Here is a 17,876-nt window from a genome sequence, read left to right on the forward strand (position 1 = left end):
ATGTATTCTTTAAAAATCTTTTTTATTTTTCAATATTTTTTAAATAACTATTTAATAGTAAAAATATATGGTTATATAAGTTAGATGAAATCAATTTGTAATCATTAAACATATTATCTTACGTTCTTATCATTCAATTTTTATACTGATAAAATTAAAATATAATGTTAAAAATTATAATATAAAATTAAAATAAAATAATTTGATAAAAGACAGGAATAACTGTTTTTTTATTTTATCGAATATAAAAAGGTTAAAGCGATCAAATATTTCAGATTGATATTTAACGCAGAATTAAATCTTCATAAATTTTGTTAGTTGTTATAAAATTAATTCGAATTAAAAGGAAGATATCTATCTCCTTTATTTAAAATTTTCCTTAAATCAATTAAAATTTCGCTGTCAATCGCATCATCGATTTTCTTCAATTCAAAGTTCGAAAAAAGAAAAAGAACAAAATTTAAAGATTAGTAAAGAATATATGTTTTTAAAATTATTCCGATTTTGTATTTTATTTAAATTCGATGTCACGTTCGGTTACCCAGATACGAATCTTCAAAGCCCATTATTTAAAATGTACACAGTATCTTGATTGACGATCGAAATTTCCAGAAATAATGCAATCCACATTTCCTAGGAAACACGTACATATGTTGCGAGTAATATTAATAGCAGAAGAAAAAAAGAAAAAAAAAAAAAAGAAAAAAATAAAACGGTGAGTCAGCATCTGTCGCCAACCAATGTATGTAGGGCAGGAATAGGATAGATCAGTGAATACGCGGAAGAGTAAGAGATCCGAGTGTACGAGTTAGAGATCGTTGAAAGCGCAGAATCTTGTTTTTTAAAATGCATTTTCATTCGGCACGATGCATCTTTGGGTTTCAAAGTTATCGTTTCGTGCAAACGAAAAGAAAATTTTGTAATTTTTACATTAAAAATTTGGACAAATTTGAACCTATTCGAAGATAGTAATCGATATTTGTAATGGTTTAGACAGCGATAGAGGAATATTAAAAATTGTAGATTTTTTTAAATATCTGAGCAACGTAACGTGATCGCGATTTAAAGCAAAAAATATTTTGAAAAAAAAAAAAAAAAAGAAAGATTCGTTACTTTCGAAAATGACTTATTTAAACAATATTAATGATATGAATAAGAAGCTCATAAAGTAGTAATTCGCAAAATAACTCTTGCTTTTGATATATCATTACTAATTTTATATAATGTGATTAAATATTTTATTATTTAGGCGAATAAATTATAGATTTTGTCAAAAATTTGATTTTTTTTTTCGATATTTAAAAAACTTCTATAATGTAAATTTTCTTTTAATTGTTATTATATATTTACAAAAATATAATAGATTTTTTTTTATTATTTCAATTTTCTATCAATAATATTAATATTTCAAATATTTGATAAATTCAAAATATTATTTATAAAATAAATACAAAACACGCTATATGATAGATTTTAAATTGATTTAAATGTTGTTCCTTTTTTTATTTGAGGTAAATAGTTGGGTCTTATATAATATTAGAATTTAATTATTTTAAATTTTTGTGGGTTTCGTTTCGTGAATATCATTATTAGAATTGCATATTTATATATAAATTTTTTTTCTTATAATTTATGTCAAATAAATTATTATCATTGAATTTTAGAATCATTTTATTCTCTGAACATTTAAATTTTATAATATGTAGACAAATGTGTCGTATTTATGTTATTTTTGCTGAATGATGTCCTTCTTTTGTCATCCTCTTCTTATTCTTTCTTTATCATTCTATTTTTTACTTCAAGAAGGAAAAAGAAATTGGTGATGGAGAGAAAGAAGAAAGAGTTGATAAAGAAGAGAAGGAAGAAAAATTGATAAAGAAGAGAAGAAAGAAAAATTGATAAAGAAGAGGAGGAAGGTGATAGAAGAATGTGATAAAAAGAAAGAGAAAAGAATGAGAACAACAAAGGAGAAAGAAGAGACGGACGACAAAGAAAGATGACAAGAAAGGGAAAGGATGAGGATGACAAAGGAAAGGGATGGAAGACGATGAAGAAGAATGACGGAAGAGAATGATAGAAAATGGAAGAATCATAAAATTGATAAAGAAGGACAGAATGAAAATGAAAAAGGGAGAGGAGAGTAATAAAGAAGAGAAAAATGATAAAGAACATGATAAAGAACAAGAAGGAATTCTATTACGAATAGCAAGTAATTAGTTTATTCATTGTTCCTAAATAAGAGATAATTCGACGTAATCTTTTATCGATAAAAAAATATTTATTATATTCAAATAAATTTTTTTCGACACGTGTTATTTAGATTTGTTGGTATGCAATCGGCGATATCTAAAACTAATGTCGTGTCTTGATGTATTCCATGATTGATAAGTATTCTTTATTAATAATTCGTTAAAAATTTCTTTTTATACTTTTCAACTATTTTATTATAAAATAATCTCCTATCGATAATCTATTCGGAATTCAATCGGGAATCAATCAATTTCCCTTTTGTTTAAAAAACTTTTATTTGAAATTTTAAAAAAGCCTTAAAACTTTTATTCATTTTTTTTTCTTTTTTTTTTTTTTAACTTATTTTTACATGTAAAATCATCTCGTAATTTTAAAACATCAGTTACATGATAATTTTTAATTGCAGAATTACATAAATGGAATTAATTCAATTAATGCAAATAAAAAAATTTGTCATACTTTTCGAGATTTTCATACGAACAAAGTGGCAACTGTAAAAAAGAATCTAAACACTTGGTCGTGATTGACGGTTCCGTATAATAACTTCGTTAACAACATAGACGTTTATAGCTCTAATTACATAAGAAGAAAGTTTTGCGTGTTGCGCACAAAAGGGATTCCCAGTTATTTCTCTGTTACGTAATACTCTCATATTTGTCTGCTTTCCTCCCTTTTTGTTTGTTCAATTAATTAAATCTTAAAGAACTGTTTTCTCGTCTAAGAATTGAAGAAGAAAGATGGTTATAAAAAATCGAATAACTGGATGTATATCATATTATTACGAATTAGTATTAATTATAATTATTTCTAAAATTTAAAAAAAAAGAATCTTTTTATATTATAAATATTTCAAAGTAAAAACAATTTAATTTGATTTATTACTATCGAAAAAAATTATAAAAAAATAAAAAGAAATTTTTTGAATATTTATTCAAGTGTTGGAATATATCATATCTTTTTTTTTTTATTTCTAAAATTTGCATAGAAAAATCATAGATAAATCCTAGTGTGTATATATCATTTTTTATTTTCTAAAATATTTTGTGAAATACGGCGGAAATATTTTTAGATATATTAAACACGTGTTAGAAATTAAAATTAAAATATGATTTAAAAAGCAGCGATCATTAGTTTATTATCTTCTTAATTTTAATAGTTAATGATATATTACGAAGCATCTTTTTATTTCCTTTTAGTATATAATTACGCCCAATTATACTTTGACATATAAAAATTTCCATACAAATGATATTACGCATACTTTTTACGAAGGATAATTTTTTATAAAAATAAAAAATCTAATCATTTTTCAATTCAACAATTCTTTTCATTTGAAAAACACTAACAATAGAACGAAAAGCATCGTTACATTCCCGAAATAATATCGAAAACATTTCTAATAATCCTCTACAAAATCGAACATATATATATATATATTACTGTCGGTAAATATGACGAACTAATCCTCTTGGGAATCCCTACAAGTCTACGCTCATAATCTTCGAACAGTTCCATTTCTCACGGGAAACTTCATCCTTTCCCAAAACTACCGATCCACGCTATTGTTTGCCTCCATCTTTAAGACAAATTTCAATTACAATTTTCGGCTGGATTCTATTCAACACCCTCCTCCAACTCCCTCCTCCAAACTATTCCAACAACCGTAAGGAGACGCGTGGCCTGTGGAAAAGAAGGGGGTGGTGACCCCTCGAGGGATGTTTTGACGTTTGAACGCGGAAGTTGAAATTTGTTAGAGTCATGGAAAATCACGATTGCAAGTTCTCGAACCTGGGCTATTAGGCGATCGCGTTTCACGCAGAGAAGTATTATCGACTTTACTTTTCCGCGGGCTATCGTACGATTTATGTCAACGTTCACGAGAAATCGATGCTTTAGAGGCACAGCCTCGAGAACCATGATGCCTCCACCTCCACACCCTTTCGCCTTCACCCTCGGCAAACAACCGTATCGATTCTTGTGCCACGAGGTGACGCAAACGGATCGGTGGAGCTATTAAATCGCCCTCGCTATTTCCTCCAGAGATTGCCAACGAGCAGATGTCTCGCTACGCTAAACATCGGACAGTAACTTGCTCTCTGATCGATCTCTCTTCTCTTCCTTCATTTTCTATGTCTATAATTTCTTGCTTTATACATTCTCTCTTTCTCTTTCTTTTTTTCCCTCCCCCCCCCCCATCTTCGTTCGAACATTGCGATAAAAATAAAAATGAAAGAAAGATAGAGCTTGATGTTAAATGGGGAATTGGTGTATTCGAGAAATTGATCGAATAGAGAAAAACAAAAGATGAACGAAACGTGTGAGATCTTTAAATTATATCAGAAACTTATTAAGAACGTAAATTGTGGTTATAACACGTAAACGCCTGGATAATTGGTTCTCTTTTGACAGTGACGCCTTTAAAAGGAAATATCAAATTTTCCGAATGATCGATGTCTTTGGATAATGAATAAAAAATCTTTGCACATTGAACGATTATATTTATCGAATCACGTACATTGATGTGATGAGTGGTTTTATAGAATGTTGATATATTTATGAGATATTTTTGAAAAATCTAAAGGTTGAAATGAATAAAAAAGTTGGTACGAAAAAAGTTGGTACGAAAAAAGTTGGTCGAATGAAACTTATTTACTAAATTATAAATAAATTATTAATAAACAATATTTTTTATTTTTTTTATCCTGTAAAATTAATTTTTAAAAAGAGTCACGATTATATTAATACCTTATATACGTGAAGTGAAAACGAGAATGTATGACGTCTTAATATATTTTTGTTACTCTCTTGAATATTTAAAAAAATATTTATCGTTGCAAATAGGCAAACAAATTGTTACTTCTTACAAATACAATATCGATTAAAAATATTTCTTAAATATATTTTTTTTATTTTTATAAGAGATTAATTTAATCTTATTCAGTTAGTTAAAGATAAATTTGTAAAAATACTTCATCATCACTTTTTGAATATAGAAAACATTTATATTACAATACCAAACATATATTTATTAATAGAATACGAGCAAATATATCGTGTCTCTTCATTGTGCAAAACAAATTGAAGTCCAGCCATGATATAATTAAATTCAATATTGAGAAGTGGAATCAGGACATCCAAGCAGAGTCAGTATTCCATGACTCCACGGTCAAAACAGAAAACTCGTCAAACTCGTTAAACTTCATCGAATGATCGGAGAGAAAGCAATTTATTCGCTTTATGATAGCGACTTAATTATAATTTTTAATATCAGCTGCGATCGCCTCTCATTGCCTCCACTTAATCTCGCGTTTCTTTCTGCATCTTTCGAACTTATCCTCTTTTTTTTTTTTTTTTTTACTCTTACTTTATCTGCCCATTCGAGAGCAACCTTGGCAAAAAGTTTATGAATTCGAGTGTGTGTGAAGTAGCGTTGAAACTTATCTCTTATAAATACATATTCGCGATGTGCTTTCTTTCTTTCTTTCTTGAAACAGCTTGAGAACTTTGGTTAAAAAGAAAACGACAAGAGGGAAAGAAATAAATGAGATAGAGGAAGGAGAGAAACGATGATGCAAAAGTCGATCGTTTTTCAACCAGCAAATATCAGAGTAGATGAGAATATGCTAAAATTTTCCGTATAATATTAAATTATTATTTATAATGTTTATAAATTATATATATAATAAATTCGATAGCTTCGTGAATAAAATTTTGCGACTGAAACTTGTTATTTATTTGTCTAAACTTTTGTATTTATACACGAAAAAATTAAATCTAACCTGCGTTCGAATTAAATACATATCCAAATTTCGTTGTTTTCTGTACAAATATAATTTTACAGAGAAAATTCCTGTTAATTATGATTCTTGAATTAATGAATATTTAAATATCTACTTATTTTTCAATTTTACTTTGAAATTATGAAAATTCTACTTGTACTTTTGCTTTAAAATAAAATTTTTATTCTTGACATTCAGACAAAATTATTATTTGTTAATTATTGTATTTTTTATATTATTGTTTGGAATAATATTTGATAAATAAATCGAAATAATATATTTTTCTAATAAAAATTTAGAATTTACTTACAATATTTCATTTTATTTATCACTTTATTTTCTTCTTCAATTCTAAGTAAATAATTAAAGTGATAATATAATAAATGAATAATAAAATTTGTCAAAGACATTCAAAAGATAAAAATCAGTAGATTATTATTGGTTTTGGAGTTTTGATTTTGCTATAATAACAAAAAAAAACACAGAATTTTGACGAATCTAGTAGTATAAGTCAACGAATGACAAGACGTGAAATGCAAACGTGAAAATAATACTTTTCTGAAATTTTGTAATAATTTATGAGTAAAAATTATAACTATTATATTCTGAATGAATAAATAAAAACAGAAAAAGATGATAGAAAAAGAGAATTTACACAAAGTAGATATTTGTATAAAATTACATGCATTATTAAAGATTTCCCTATTAATTTCAAAAATATATGCTCGATGCGGCACACATAATTTCCATAAATACATTGTAATCCGTATCATTGTTAAAAAGGATTTATCGACCTTTTTTAATCTCTTTTTCCTAGTTCTGAAAAGAATATTATACATTCTCGTCCGTAAGATTATCCAATATTTATATATCTAATTAAAAAATAAATAAATCTTCAAATTATATTATTTGAAGATAAAATAGTTTTAGATACGATTAATAAGATAATTTTTAAATATAATCACAAATTAAAATTAATTCAATTTCTTAAATATGCATCATTTATTGTCTATATTTTATTTTCTATTATATAAAATTAAAATTAAACATATTGTTCTAAAGTTAACATGATTTTACTACCGGTTTACGAACGCTCAAAATTTTCTCGAAGTTCGTTACGAAGTTAGGGCGCGAAATTTTGGTCGGTTCGAGTCAGTTTCCGCTCCATGAATAACTAAATTGAAGAAAGCAAAAGAGCATGCAAATTTTAAATCTCAAAAAAAGATGGATAAGTTCATATTATAGTGCAGCTTTTTATTATGATCCTTAACAGATAAAAAAGAGATTTGAAAATTTATAAATAAGATTAAAATTGACTAAAATACTAATTAAAATATGAGCTTTAATGCGATAATTTATAAAATTTTTAATGTGTTTAATGTTAAAACATTAAAGCAATAATGATCGGAAAGAATTATTTTTGAAATAATTGTGAATAAAAATTACTTCATTTTGCTCTATTCTTTTTTTTGGATGTCTGTTTTTTTCCATTTAGAAATACGAATGATATCAGTTTAAATTTTGAAATTTAATTTGTATTCATAGAACATAAAACTTCGACATAAAATATTGACATACTCTAAATTCTATTCTAATTCTATCGAACAATTTCAAAATAATGGAAAATATATTCCCCGTTTTCATTTTCACCTTCGTTTTATGGATAACGGCAATAACAACAAAGGATTAAAATTAAAATCGTATTTTTTTTTCCTCGATCAATTGATTAATTGTTTTTGCAATTTTATTCGAATCCGTTGAACAATTTTTATTCGTAAAACCGATCTCTTTGGAAAGATAAATTTTATTTTCAATAGAAAATTCGAGTGAATCGAATAAAATAGTTTCTACTTTGAAATTTCTCGTTATATAACTATCATCGTAAAATTTGTGAGCAGATAAAATTACTATTCGATTCGTTATTTATCGATATCTTCACTGGACAAAAAATGGTAAGTTTTTTAACCAAATCCGTAAATGAGATAGAAATAAAAAAAGATCAAAGTATTGAAAATATAGAACAATTATCTCTTGTTATCATTTTTCTGATTTCACTGATTTAATAAAAGTATGTAATTTTAATAAAATTTAATTTAAGTTTTAACTTGATTTAACTTCAATTTCAATTTTAATAGAATTTTAATTTTAATTTTCCTTTAATTTTAATTTTTCAATATAATATTACATAAATATACAATATATATTAATATCTATTTTATTTAAAAAAAACTTTACAGCAAATTAATTTAATTATTTTTAATCTATCTCTTATTCTCAAATTCAAAGTTAAGTAAAAAATGAAATGAGAATTCTGAAAGACTGAAAAAGAAAATAATTCGTATGATTTTCATTTCTTTATTTTATTACTTATTCTTCATCTGCAATTCGTAAATCAACAAAGTTATTCGACAAGAAAAATATTTCATCAATTCCCGATTCTAATATCCAGACACGTTCACTTTACAAGAAACAGTGTACAAAAACATGTAAGTTCAATGAACTTTCCTAGGTGAAGGAGGCATGGCAAAAAGTAAAAGTAAATATGGAAAACAGTAATGCTCGTTAATCGTTAATCCTTTCTCCCTTTATATCCGTTTCCTCGTTATTTCCTATTTTTCACCGAGAATTCTTGTGTTTTGCCCTCCAGTCCAGGATCTTCTGCTCGTAATCACTCTTTTTTCCTCTCTTTTTCACTCTCACCCTTGACTGAGATGCCAGTTAAGCGTCCATTGCTCGCCGCTCTCTACGATTTAAGGGATAACGTGACTTCCAGCGATTTCTAACTACATTTAAGCCCAGACTAATGTCCGTCGGTGCAAACGGGTGGGGGGATTTGAACGTGGGTTACGTGAGTAATGCGTTTAAGTCGCGAGCGATTTTTCTGGCAAAACCTTTTCTACTTGGAGGATAGCAGGTTGCTCGAATACGCGGTGAAACGATTCGATCAGGATCGATGCACAAATTGGAGGACGATCGGTGTCGACCTATCTCGAGGATCTTGTAATTAGCGTGATACGACTGGATGGATTTATCTTCGTACTTGTTTCGAATAAATTATATGCGTGTATTATACGTGCGAAAATATTGTAAATTTGTTATTATAATAATCATTTTATTTAGTTTAACAGATTTTGTGCGAACAAATTTTCTTTTCCAAGGTTATAACTTCTATTACAATTTTTGAATTCTGTGGAATCCACGTTAACGATTCCAAACTTTGATCGGTAATATATAGGTGTAACTTTTTTCATAATTCTTAAACAAAAAATTAATCGAAACTAAATTTGTATCTTCGAGAAGTTTCATGTTACGCGAGAATTTTGTTGTATTGTTGCGAAACAAGTTAGAAAAAAATGATTGGTTAATTTCAACGGATTCATGTGGGCGTATTATTAAAATGTTGTTTCGACAACAGAGTAACCACACTTATACGCGAGAGACATACCGTATACTCGCGGTATACTATGTGATCACATTCTGGCTTCACGTTCTGGGCCACCGGTTTAATCAAAAAGTTTTCCCACAGTTGGAGCTACTGTTCGACTGACTAAAACTGACGATTGTCTTCCAAAAACTATCTTGATTGTGCCATGCGATTGTACGAGCATTCCATAACGAATGCAATTGTAAGTTATTTTTATCTTGTTGTTTCTTTCAATGTCTATAATATTGAATATTTAATTATTTCATTTTTAAATACTTAAGATATTTAAATATTTATTTCGGTTTATATTTATTGGCTACTTTAAGCATCATTATTTTCAAGTTATTCTATTTTTTGATTTTTAATCATTGTATTTTTATTTTCAATCGAATATTAATGATTATCATAAAAATTAATTATTCCATTATTATGAAGAGTTAGAGTGTTTAAATTTCACATATCGTTGTATTTTTACAATTAGTAATAATTTTAATTTATTAATATGCGATAATTGATCATATAAGATCAATTGATAATTAAAAACTAAAGTAAATTAATGATTATTAATTGCCTATTTGTTAAATGATTTTGTTAAATTTCCTTAATTTTTAATCAATTTAAATTGCTCAAAATATCTGAAATGAAACTAAATGGAGAAAGTGTTTTTGAAATATAAGTAACATTAATATTATAGAACAGAATTATTTAAACTGTTGTTGAATGACAGCAGATCAATATCAATTTTGTCTCAGAAATGGCATGTGATTTTTAATTAATGAAACGATAATTTTTCCTTTTTAACTTGAACGTTTCATTTCAAGTTTTGTTGACAGTTTTGTTCCAATAGTGATGAAGAAAGAAAGTATACGAATGACGAGAGATCAGAAGAAATAAGAGTGAACGAGATATATATATACATACATACATTCAGAATATCATTAATTTAAAATCATGTTAATTATAGTATGTATGGTTTCGTCTTCAACGATCAAAATTCTAGAAAATCAATTTTTTTCGAATTAATCGATTGATCAATTCCGAAGCAATTCTTTTCTTTATAACGAACTATTATCATATTACAAATCTATTATTTATTATATGCATATCGATATAGTTTTGTTATTATAATAAGAAAAAAAATAAACGTGAATTTTGATTCAATCCTTCAAGTTTCTCTGAATCTCCAATTTTGAAAGGGTCAGAATTCAACGAAATTTCGACGAAACTTGAGCGTTTGTAAATGAAGCATTTGAAATTCTACGAATAGTCCAACACTTTTGGCACGTGTAATAACAGAGATGAATGGTCAATGGGTGTCCTTCCAAAGTTACAATCAAACCGGACGACACTCGAGTAAAGTTTTGTTGAAACAGACGACCAATTAACAAGGACAACACGGGATCAAATGAAGGCGTGAACTATATAGGCTCTCGGAAGGTCTTGTGGCATAGGAATAAAATTTTAATTAATTTTCATGTCAATCAATCACGGTCTGCTAATATTGTAACAAGAGAAAATAAAGCGAGATTTATAATCAAGTTGACGAACCGAAACACCGAAAACTCACTGGACAAGGGAGAAGATTATACAAAGAGTTTTTTATTTCTGAAAAAAATTGAAACATTTGACTTGATAATAAATTTAATCAACAAATAAGTTTTTGAAAAATAATTTAAACAAGCGATATCATAAAGGAATTAATAGAAGTTGTAAATTGTAAGTTTAGATATTATTCGAATAAAATATTTCAATACTGATTATTAAGCAAAAAATTATTTTTCAAATTATTTCATTATTTGGTTACTGATTGAAATAATTTCAGAAATAATTTCAGAATAAATATTGAAATAATTTCTAAAACTCGTAAAAGTATCGAAATTATCCTTAAAAATTAAAATTATTATTAAATCAAATTAAATTGAGATTATTAATTTGATATATTTTACAATTTATTTATAATTTAGTTAACTTATAATCTTTAAAATTTACTTGTAGAATTATTATTAGTATCTATAATTTTTATGTGAAAATTCCTTCAATCGTACAAGAAATACGATAACATTTAAAATTAAGTAAATAAAGAAATATAATGGATATATTAATTTGTTTTACGTTTTACATCATATTTCTACAGGATTTTTGTTCGATAAAGTTTGCAAAGTTTCGAGATTACCGATGTCCATGATCTGTTACGAACGTTTCCGAAGTTTGCGAACACTGATTAATCAGAGACTCGAAAGTACAGAGTACTCATCAATAACCATCCAATTTAATTACGATCTTCAATGAGTTTAATCGTTGAAGTGCTTGCGTAAAGTTTAAACGGATTCAGGATAAACCATAATAATATGTAATTAAAAGTACGATTAATTCTCGTTCTGGATATGCGAATGCTAATGATAAAGCGAATATCGAAATTAATCGATCGAAATCGATACTGTTCATTTGTGCATTGTGTTAAATGCAAACGTAGCGATTATAAAATTTCTTCTTTATTGAATCATGTTTTTTTTCTTGAGGAATTATGCAAGTATAAATTTAATCTCTTACTCATGAAATTATTTGTAATTCAATTATTTTTAAAGTTCACTTTTTTTTGTATTCCTGTTAGAAATTCATGCGCTATAAATATGAAAAATTAGAAAGAAAAAGGAAGAAATTCAAGCATTTATTTCGCGTAATTTATTTTTAAACAAATTGTTCAAAAATAGGTCAAATAGAATTAATATACGTATATACGAAATTAATACTTAGTTTTTTTTATTTTGAAAATATTATTGAAAATATTATTTTAATTATTTCCATTTTTTAAATATTTATCATTTTTAGAATACAAATTTTTTAATTACATTCTCGTTTTTCGTTATTAAATTCTATTTTATCTCTTTTTGTAAAATTATTATTTCTTGAGAATTTATGAAATATTATTTCTATTTGTTATTACTTCTATTGTTTATAATATAAACTTTTTATTTTTCTTTTTTTTTGAAAATACAGTTTTTTTTTTAAATTTTTAACATCATAATAATAATTTATAATAATTTCATATCGTCCTTTACTCTTTTTCAATTTATACTTTTTATATTTTTAGAAATAAAGAAAAATTATATTATTTCAATTTAAAAATTTCAGATTATTCTTTTTATATTTGTCTTTGCTATGTCAAATTTTAAATTTTCGACTATTCAAAGACACAAAATTTTTGAAATTACAGAATTTTATACAATTTTCTTTAGTAAATATATAATAAACATGATTTTGATAGCCATTAGAGATTACAGCTTTGATTATGGTTTTTGGACCGCGGTGTCTGCACAATAATGGATTGACGTATCATAACGACGTGTCCAATACCGGTGAACAGACATGCACAAGGACAAGCGTAACGGATCCTTGGATTAGCAGGTTGATTAATTAGAATCCCCTGCTATGATTCTGTTCTGCATACCTAGTGGATCATCTATAGACACAGAACATTGGTCGTGAAAAGGTCCGAAATCCAAAATTTAAAGACACGTCTTGGTAATTTCTATTGCGAGAGTAAAATAAAACTAAACGAAACGATACGAGAGTGAATGAATTGAAATCTTAAGTTTCTTAAAAAGACAGATTAGAAAAAAAAAAAAACATTCGATGTTACTTATGTTTGTTTATAGTTTACGAACAGAGCGTAGTTTTATCCTAGAATATATAATTCGGTTTTATTACAATATTGAATTTTTTAAAAATCAATATTGATCATTTTAATAAAAAAATGACTGACATTTTCGCTGTCATAATATTTAACAGTTAAGCTAACTTCTTGTAAGTAAAAATGTTACATTACATTTCTTTCTAATTTCTTATTTTGTTCTAATTTTAACGATTAAACATTGTAATTATATAAAATATAATATGGATTACAATAAATTACAATAAATAGATAATGATATGTATACTAATTTAAATTTTTATTAAAAAAATTATAGCTAAATGTGAGCATTAAATGAATTTCAATTTTTCTTAATTAATTATTTCTTAATAACTTAAAATTTCATTAAAAACTATAATTATTTCTTTAAAAAACTTCATAATTACTAAAAAATTTCATCATTTTAGTAAAAAAATGATAATTATTTATTTTTTTCATATTTATCAATTTCATCAAGTTATTGCAATTTTCGAATTAAGAATTTTTCATAATTTTAATTCCTTTATTAACTATCAAATTTGGAAAATATCTTTCGAAATATCAGACTATATATTTTTTCGCAATAGATATTAAAAATTATAATTTATTTGAAACCACATCCAAATCACACCAAAATCAAAGAAGATTCTTTATATTTTCGATAAATACAAATAACAACAAAAAATGAAACAAAATCCAAAATAATTGTGCATATTGACGATGACATTTATATTTATATTGCGTATTGAATGCAAAATAAGCGTTGGAAAATATGTGGAAAAATCTTTTCGATCGACAACCGCGCATTAATTCATAAGCATGGAGAGACGTACAAATGTACATAGTATGGTGTTATTCGATTCCTGAAATCGCTTCCAAAATGTTACGTATAATTGTTACGTAAACAAGTAGGTGCAATTAAGTTTTGCCCGATGCGGTGGTCGTCGTGTTCCTTGAAATAGTCACGTTCGGTAAATTTGAGTTTCGACTGTTTTCGTGTTTTATGGGAAACGAGAACCGGAGATCCGCGGGCAAATTGTTGACGAAATGAAACTTCGACACGAACTAGACAGGAACTATCGATTTTGGTGCGTATATAACGACTGAAAGATTCATTTCGCAATGTTCAAGTCTCATCTTCTTTTCGATTCATCGTTTTCGAATCTTTATTGAAAGAATTACATAAAAAGTGAGAGAAATAATAAAATAAATTTTGATCGATCAGGATTTAATCGCAATAAATATTTCGAATTTCAATTTTGTTTATCTTTATCTGTGTATCATTTTTTTTATAAAAATATGGAAAGATAAAAATTTATGTATAACAATCGAAAATAGTATTGATCTTGAATTAATTATAATACAAATGAAAGAATTATTAAGGATTATTAAGTATTTTGATTTATATTGAATAATATAATTCGATGAATAGTGAGACAAATGAAAAAGTCAAATTAATCGTTTACATTTTATTACATTTTAATTACCAAACATGCTGAAATCAAAAGAAAATAATTTAAAATTAAAAAAATTATATTATCCAAATTATCATAATTCATAAAATTCAATCGTACACGTTAAAATTCTCATAAAGTAACCTGTAAACGATAAGCATAATTTAACTCATAACATAAATAATTTGTCTCTCAGTTATAGTTATTTCATTTTTTTCATATTATATTGAGATTGATCGGAAGAGGATCTAATTCGAAAGAGTAGAATCGGTGTGTATCGAATTTGAAATTTGTTCATCTTCCGCTCAAACTCGTGGATCAAACAATATCCAGTTAAAGACGAGGAATGAATCGTTCTCGCAAGCGAATTCAATGATTGACGAACACCGTATTTTAGGTTGCTGGGAAAAGTATCGTGGTGATTTTAATGGAATTTCTCATTGATTAATTAGCAATGGTGTGATTCGATCGCTAATTAAAGGGTTGGGCAGACAAACGAGAGAAAATCTATTTTTGTTCAATTTCCAATTACACCGCGTGTACCCAAGGAAAATGCAAATTTCCACCGTCAAAGGCTTTTTGCCAATCAATGGGTTTCATGAAAATGCTGAACTCTTGATTATTCTTTCTTTTTTTTCCCCCTCTCTTTTTCTTTTTTCTCCGAGGATATGTTCTGGTAGGGTAATGATTAATTTGGAGGATTCGTACAGGATACGTAATTGGAAATATTCTATTGAAATTTCGAGAACACTTTTCGTTCAATTCAAATTTCGATCGATATTACACGAAATTAGTAATTTTCAGGGTTTTATGTGTTACATATCGGAAATAATTTCTTCTAATTAGTGAATTTCGTACAAATGTTCAATACTTGATTATTTTTTTTTTTTAATGAATTTCATAGTAATTTTCAAGATTTTGTATCTATACAATTCGATATTCTGTTGCTCAAATAAGATTGGAAGTGGACTAGCATTATTCGATATGTCTGATTATATATAGTTCACTTCTTCTGTTCTTTCTGTTAATTAATCCTTAAATTCTGTTCTTTATTTCTTTCATTTGCAATATTCCTTCCTTACATTTCACTTTATATTTCGATATTTCGATTATTTTCTCTTAAAGAAAAGTTTTTTAAAAGACACGTCACTTGTAAATATTTCTATTATTTATGAATTATTTTATGAATTTTTAAAATTGAATAATTTTAATATAAACATATATGAAAATGAAACGAAAATTCTTTTTCATTTAATATGAATATACAAATTTTGTTAATCTTCCGCCCTTGTATAAAATATTATTCATATCAACTTTATCTAATTTATAAAACTTACGTTCAAAACTTATTTTTAAATATCCTATAAATAAAGCAACGCTCCCTTTTATAAAAAGAGATGAACGAGCAAAATTGCAAATTTCTTTATTTCATCTTATCTCATTTCGTCGTTTCAATGCTTCGAATCGATTCTTTTTTCAAATTCTACGAGCGTCCCCTCGCAATCGATTCTCCAGAATCGGCGGGAAAATTGAATGACGAAAATTTCATCGATAGGAAAGCAATCACTTCCTTGAAGGGAATGGCGCGCATGCAAGACTTCCGATTCCAACAATAGAATCTGTCACAGGTATTAAACAAGATGTATCAGTATCGGTAGGTTGTCAAGCGTCGTTAATGAATTTTCGATATCAGACAACCTTACTTGGAGCTATTAGTGAACAATGGCCTCGCACCCCTTAAACTACACGTGTCGGCCGAATGACTGATCGTATCTGACAGACATTCAATGGTGACTCTTGTAACTTTCCAATCTAACCTGTCACCGAATCTTTATCGTCGGGATTATTGATCGAATTTTTGCTGTCCTTCTTCCTTGAATCGGATTGAATTCAAGAAGCGTATTTCATAAAACTCTTCTAATAAAGGATATCTTTCGTTCTTGAAGTTGATTCGATATTTCGAGATTTTTATTTAATTTTCAAGAAAGTTTGTCAAGTAAAATTTGAATATTCTTTGGGATATTCGAGAACGATATTTCATGATATTGGATTGGTTTTTAAGATGGTCTTGAATTTTAATGGCTTTTATTTTATATCTTTTGATCTTATGTATGATATTTTATATTAAAATGTTCGTTTAATATAAAGTTGGCAAATTCGTTATTTCTTCTTTTGAAAATTTTCTTAGAACCGAACTAATCTTTTCACGTTTCCATTATTTTCATTTCGTATAGAAACGCTCTAAAGAATTTCTAGTTGAAAAAATTTCGATTACCTTTTCCTTTAAAATTTTATTAAAATTCTATGCATCGCCTTACTTTTTATTCTTCCATTAATGAATGATTTAAGTTTTACTTGCAGAAATTATAACGTCATAAATTTAAATTTTTTAATGAAAGGAGTTCTCTTTTAAAAATTTAACGAATTTTAATGTAAATTAAATTCACTTATAAAGTATAATGAATTATTAATATTTCACTTGCACTTTGGATTATTTTAATGATGGCAATACATTTCAATTAAAAACTTCTTATAGGTGGAAGACTATAATATATAAAATTCATGATAATTCGAATCTCTAGAAATATTTTTGTAATTCAATCGAACAAACAACAAAATTGAATTCTAATCATTTAAGAACGATAAAAAAGATATCTTTTATCTAGAATAAACGTATTGCATAAACTTTTTATAAATAGAAGTAACAAATTCAAATACTTTGCTCTGCAAATATTCAATAATAATTTAAATAATCATAATTATATAGTATCGTATTTGCCTAATATTTTGCATATAATCCCAATTCAATGACCAAAAGTTACGTTAAGATATCAAGAGTATAAGTCGAATCGTCATCGATCGAGGCGTGTTCAGTAAGCGAGTCACGTAGAGAACTTTCTATAAAGAATAAGATGAGTGAAGACGCAAAGTTAAGTTCCCCGTAGTAAAAACGTCAGTGAACTTGTAGAAAGAGAATTTACGGAGGAATATGATCGTTCTCTTAAAGAATGGTCACCTTAAAAAGCGAATAAACACTTTTGTAACTGTGTTTCACGTGTTGGAAGAAAGAGAAAGTGAATAGAGTTGAACGGATCCTCGAATATTTCAGCAAACGATTTTTCGATTTCATTTCTTTCAAAAGAACGATGAGCGATCGAAATTTCAACCGTTCGAGGAAAAATTTTTATTTGTTATCATTGCGTTCCGTTTTATCAATTTCATCGTTGCTGTTTTAAATAGAATTTTTCACAATATTTCCACGATATTTAATATACAATTTCAAGAGTTTAAAGAATTTT

The 17,876-nt window shown here is 26.8% G+C and overlaps 1 protein-coding gene across 3 annotated transcripts in view; it reads right to left on the minus strand.

Annotated features, from left to right (window-relative positions):
* LOC122713550 overlaps window positions 1-17,876 on the minus strand; it is a 421,725-nt gene that overhangs the window by 124,348 nt on the left and 279,501 nt on the right. The window lies entirely within an intron of this gene.

The sequence above is a fragment of the Apis laboriosa genome, unplaced genomic scaffold (genome assembly GCF_014066325.1).
Source record: "Apis laboriosa isolate Shangri-la unplaced genomic scaffold, ASM1406632v1 scaffold256_cov150, whole genome shotgun sequence".
NCBI lineage: Eukaryota > Metazoa > Arthropoda > Insecta > Hymenoptera > Apidae > Apis > Apis laboriosa.